The following is a 6,643-nucleotide window of genomic DNA, read 5'->3' as shown; positions in this document are numbered from 1 at the left end:
TGAGAAGGCTTTTCAGACATTGAAGAAGTTGCTGACAACTGCACCCATATTAGCACAACCTGATATCGAGAGGCCATTTGATATCTATTGTGATGCATCCGGAATTGGTATTGGCTGTGTTCTGATGCAAGAAGGCAGAGTCATAGCATACACTTCTAGACAACTCAAGAAGCATGAAGAACATTATCCCACCCATGATCTTGAATTAGCCACCGTTGTTCATGCACTCAAGATTTGGCGATATTATTTATTGGGCAATATCTGTTATATCTATACGGATCACAAAAGTTTGAAATACATCTTCACTCAGTCAGAGTTGAGTATGAGGCAAAGAAGATGGTTAGAACTTATCAAAGATTATGACTTAGAAGTGCATTATCATCCGGGCAAGGCTAATGTGGTTGTCGATGCCCTGAGTCGCAAGAGTCATTGTCATTGTCTGATTGTAGAACCTATGCAATGAACATTGTGTCAAGAGATGGAGCGTCTGAATTTACAAATCATAGAACAAGGTTCCTTGTCCAATATTACAATTGAGTCCACTATCAAAGATCAGATCATTGATGCTCAACGGAAAAGTAAGGGCATAGCCCATATCAAGGACAAAGTCAGATCTAGAAAACCAACATGTTTCAAGATTGATGAATCAGATATCGTATGGTTCAAGGATAGATTGGTAGTACCCAAAAATCCAGAGCTACGAAAGCAGATTCTTGATGAAGCTCATTCTACAAGATATTCCATTCATCCGGGTAGCAACAAAATGTATCATGATCTGAGAAAGAGATATTGGTGGACCAAAATGAAAATAGAAATAGCTCAATATGTGGCCAAGTGTGATATTTGTCAGAGTCAAAGCGGTTCATATGAAGACTGCAGGTCCATTACATTCATTGCCAGTTCCATCTTGGAAGTGGGAAGATATCTGTATGGACTTCATCGTGGGATTGCCCAGGACATCTGCAGGCTACAATTCAATATGGGTTATTGTTGATCTTCTAACCAAGATAGCTCACTTCCTACCAGTCAAAGATAAATATTGAGTGGAATAGTATGCAAAGCTTTATCTTGATAGAATCTTCAGTCTACATGGGGCACCCAAGACCATTGTCTCTGATAGAGGGTCATTGTTTGTATCTAAGTTTTGGAAAAGTCTACATGAGTCTTTGGGAACCAAACTTATCCGTAGTTCTGCTTATCATCTGCAAATAGATGGACAGACTAAGAGGGTAAATCAAATTCTTGAAGATATGTTAAGAGCATGTGTCCTTTCCTATGGTGCTAAATGGGATGAATGCCTTCCCTTAGCTGAATTCTCATATAACAATAGCCATCAAGAGAGCATTAAAATGGCACCATTCGAAGCACTGTATGGCCGTAGGTGCCAGACACCTTTAAATTGGTCAGAAGCTAGAGAACGTTGGTTCTTTGGACCGGATGTGGTCAAGGAAGCTGAAGAGAAAGTTAAACTCATACAAGCCAATATGAAGGTAGCTCAATCCTGATAGAAAAGCTATGCTGATAAGAGGAGACGACCGCTAGAATTCAAAGTGGGAGATCATGTCTACCTCAAGGTATCACCGATGAAAGGAGTTCATCGTTTTGGGATTCGGGGAAAGTTGGCGCCTCATTATGTCGGTCCTTTTCAAATCCAACAACGATGTGGACCGGTCGCCTATCGCGTCAAGCTACCAGATCACATGTCAGTTGTGCATGATATCTTTCATGTATCTCAGTTAAAGAAGTGTCTTCAAGTACCTAACCAAGTGATCGACTTTGGTGATGTAGAACTAGAACCTGATCTGACTTATGCTGAGTACCCTATTAGAGTCTTAGATCAGAAAGATTGAGTCACTCGAAGACGTACAATCAAGTTCTACAAAGTACAATGGAATCAACACACTAAAGATGAAGCTACTTGAGAGTCCGAGGATTACTTAGAAGAAAACTTTCCTGACTTCTTCGCTTCTATCTAGTTGCAACACCCTGTCTATATTGTAAGTTGTCTCGTTTGTCAACAAAATGGAAAAACCCCCTCACTAGCCTTTTGAATAAAGTTATGATGTGTTAGCTTGACACATTTCCTTTTCTGTTACTTAGCTTTAGGTTTTAAATCTTGGGACGAGATTTCTTTAAGGGGAAGGGTTATAACACCTCTAGTGTTTTGACCTAGCACTAAAACTTGACATGTCATCATGTGCATTGCAAAGCATTCATAAAGTAGAAATTTTTGAATGCATTCACTAAATAAGCTTTATTTTATAAGGTTGTTATTTTATGTGATGTGATTCAAAACCCTAAATAAAGATCATGACCACAAGGGTCAAATTTCATGTGATCATGTGAGACCATGTGTCATTTGACTCAAATAACCCTAATGGGCCATGTTACTGGTCAAAAATCAAAGTTAAAGTAAAAAGGTAAACAAATCAAATTTGAATTCAAATTCAAATCATAAAGGTCCTTTTTGCCCCTTTTGACTAATTCAAAATCCATGTGGAATTTGGGGTTGAGGCAAAAAGCAAAGTTGAAGATTATTTTATAAGGATCAACTTTGGTATTCAAAGTTTTTCAAGTTTACATATAAAATTTAGAGTAATTTTGAAATGATTCAAATGCTCAAATGCACCCCAAATTCAAATTTCAAAATGGAGGCAGAATTTGAAAATGTTCCTTGAAGCAAAGTCGTAGAGTTTGAAAAGTTGAGCAACTTTCATTTTTGGATATTTTCAACTTCTTTAGAAAATTTGTGAGTAATTTGAAAAATAGATGCAGTGGCAAATTTGTAAATACTTCAAAAATCAAGTTGGTAACAGGGCGTCACCGCCCCACCGCCGGCGTCCTTTCTCTGGCCTTCCAGGCGCACCTGCGGCCGCCCTTGGCTTCACGCTGGCATAAGGAGCATGCTGCGTGTCGAGTCCACGCGCTCCTGGCCGAGCTATAGGACCCAGACGACGTCGTTGGCTTTTCTTTCCTTCCCTCTGTTTTCCCGACGCCGTCGTCTCAACTCCGGCGAGCTTCTCTCATCTCCTCAGTGCAAGTTAGCCCCAGAAAAGCCATGTTCCAGTTCCGCCTGCTCCTTGTGCATCCGACCAAGCTATTGCTACCGCTTGATTTCACCGAGAGCTCGTTGTCCACGTTCATCTTCCTCGTGGCCGGTGACCTCAATGGAAACTCCGATTCACCGTGGCCAGCCTCATCCGGTGAGCCGTTGTCCTTGCTTGTTGATTCTATGGCTTCGTCTCGATGCTATAGTGCTTATTCCACTCTTGCCTACTTGTTTTGCCCACTGTAGTCACTGAAACACCATCGTCGACGAGGTCCGCTCCGCCGTGATCCCGGTCACCGTCGAAACGCATCACCATAGCTTCTCCGGTCTCGCTATTTGCTTCAACACATTCGGGGTGAGCCACTGATGCTTTCTAAACTCTCTATTTCACTGTTACTGGCCTTGTTTCACTGGTGTAACGCTGCCGTGCCACCGCGTCCACCATGGCCAGTGTCAGCCTTGTTCCAGTTCATAATCAACCTCCAAAGTACCACTGATCGATGCGTCGAGCTCTTGTGAATATGTTAGTACTTTGGCCGTCGCTGTTGGGCTCACCATCGGCAAGTTAGCGCCGGTCAACGCCGTCGATGCCACAGTCAATGCCCGAGGTTGGGGATGACATGTGGGGGCCGGCTGTCAATGAGAGAGAGAGAGAGAATAGTGTATTTTGATATTTTCTGATTTTGAATAGTGCTGAATCTTTGGAAATTTGTAGAAAAATAATCATAGCTCCAAAAATTCTAAAATTTTGTGTGTAGCTTCTGTACATGTTCTAGTATGATTTTAAAATATGAAACTTGAAATTTGAATAAATTTTTAATGTTCAAATATTCAGTCCTTTAATTGATAAATGCAATTTCCATGATTTTTGTAGGCCACTATATAATTCAAAAAATTATGAAATTTGTTTTGGTACACTAATTTGGCATGAGAAAGATTACATAAAATTTTGAGGTCATTTGGAACAAGTTCATTTTTGGGCTTATTTCCAAATTAATTCAAAAATAAATAAAAGCAAACCCTAAGTGTTTGATTAGTGTTTGATCTTGTTTTGGTCATGTTTTGTGACTAGTAGGGCTTCAAGATCAGTTTGGTCAAGTCACATGTGTGGTCCTTTACGGTAGAATTGCAAGTTGGTTTTGTTGGCTTGCAACTGTACCGTGAAAAATAGTTGTATTCGAAGTGTTGTTATATTTTATGTACCATAACAGCATCATGTTTACATTATCATCATGTTGAAGCATATGTTATCATTTTGTGTAGAATCCAAGAGTGAAACGATTCTAGTTGAGCAAGTTCTGGAAGAATCCCCAGTTGTCACGGGATTCGATAATTGTGGTATTGATCCAGAACCTGAGATCGTCAACAAAGGCAAGCCCCGGTTTATGCATTAAACCCTTACCTTGTTTACTTTGAAAAGTTTATCACCTATGTTACTTATTGCATTAAGTTGATATGTCAAATGTTACCAACTTGATGCATTGCCTGCCTTGTTAATTGTTTACCATCCTTGAAGATGTTTTCATTTACAAAGGCGTAGATTGCTTAGTATGCTTTATAGTAGGCTTTTAAAGTAAAAGTTTCGATACAATCAAAGATGGCATACTGGCCAAAGAAAGAAAGATGATAGAATGAACTAGAGACTAGTCGGGTGACTTATCTTGAATGTTGGGTAATGTTGCCGACTATGTCGCTTAAAGGCCACTCATTGTGGATCTTCTGAACGAGACACTTTGTAGTACTAGTCACATACTCCGGTAAGCCTACTTCGACTAATCCGATACTAAGATGAATGCCCACGCACTGGGAGTGGAGAGATGGCGGGAGTAGCGTGTACCCTCATGGCTGGAATGTGGCTGGATTTGAGGTGTGTTGTGCTCTCGGGTGGCGTGGAGATGGCTTAGTATAGGAGGATATGGTAGCGAGGTTGATATATGCAAGATTAAGTTCTACATATGTCGTGTGATAAGGAATCCCTAGCTGGGACTTGAATCAATTCGAATTGCCGGTGCTCCGTAGATATGGAGACTTGATTCATTACAGAAGCAATGCAGGACTAGTGAATTACTAAAATATGAGAAAAGAATGGAATGAGAAGGAATGGAATATGGGAAATTTACATTTAGTTGAGATAATGAACTAAAAGAACTTAGGGGTAAAACGTGAAAATAGGATGAAGAATAGTAAGCTTTTGGCAAAGAACTTTTGAATCTTGCTACATCCTTACCTTGTCCCAACACCTGCATCTTTAAAGTCTTTCACCCCAGTTACATCAGGTTAGTCTTGTTGAGTACTTTTGTACTCAGGGTTTGTTAACCCTTGTTGTAGGTGAGTCACATGCGCAGGCTTGTTTTGGTCCCTACTGCATGTCTATGTTTGAAGTCAATGACGATGAGGAGTGATGAATGGCCTTTGGACAAGGCACTAGTTTGTATGATAAATAATGTTAATGTAATATTATCCCGCTACTATGGTTGTATGACACTTATGGTATTGTAAGTTTGAAAACAACTGGTTTGTAAACTATGTTATCTTAAGACTTCCGCTATATTTCACTCTGATGTATATATTTGAATAAACTGTTGTAATCTGCTATGTCTATGATTGGGATCCTGTTTGAAAGAGAACCATGGATGATTCGGGTTTCTCGAGGACACCCGATAGACCTGTTAAGTTGTTGGGAACTCATGTACGCTATCAAAGGTCTGTTGAGACAATGATAGATGCACGTGGGCCTGATTTCTTAGGAGGTTCTGCCACATTAATGAAGGATAAACCATGGTTTGTTACGTGTGCCACAAGGAAGGTCACAAGTCCTATGAGTGCAAGGTGAAAAATAGGGGAGGAACAAAGAAGAAGGAGAAAAAGCAAACAAGCAAGCTCTCCAACACCTACACCAACAAGGTGGACAAGAAGGCCTCCACACCTTATCTCTTAAAGAAGAAGAAAAATGACAAGGTGGTGGCCATCAAGGTGAACAAGCAAGCCAACTATGGTGTCAAATGCTTTTGGGTGCCAAAGGAAATCATTTCAAACATGAAGAGCACCAAGAAGGTTTGGATCCCAAAAGGGAAGTGAGAAGTCTGTTGGACTACGGGGAATTTGGAGACTTGGCAAAGTGAGGGTGCATTTCATAGGGTGCATCATGATGGACAAAATCATTGCCAAGTGGGTTAGTGAATACTATGGACCCAAATTCCCCTTCCCATGTTAGGTAACTAGATGTTATTACTTTTTAATTGATACATCTTGCAATTAGATTTTCCTACAATTGGTATCTTTAAGCATCTAGTTATTCTTCATGCCTAGGTTTGCATTTGCATGCTTATATCTTTTGTCATGCATACACTAGGTATATCTTATGGTAGGCTTGCTCGGTCTCATTTTAAACCCTTGGAGCAAACCTACATGGTTTAAAATTGCTTAGAAGCATGGCACATAGCTTGTCTTACTTTTGTTCATCTAATATGTGCCAAAGTCCAAATTGTAGATAATCTCTCCTGGATATCTTTTTAAAAATGATTCTCACATACTTGAGATGTCATCTTTCAAGTGGTATTTTTTATTCTAAAATCAATGTGCATGATTTCTACA

This window comes from Miscanthus floridulus, chromosome 1, assembly GCF_019320115.1.
Source record: "Miscanthus floridulus cultivar M001 chromosome 1, ASM1932011v1, whole genome shotgun sequence".
NCBI lineage: Eukaryota > Viridiplantae > Streptophyta > Magnoliopsida > Poales > Poaceae > Miscanthus > Miscanthus floridulus.
This window is presented reverse-complemented; position numbering follows the sequence as displayed.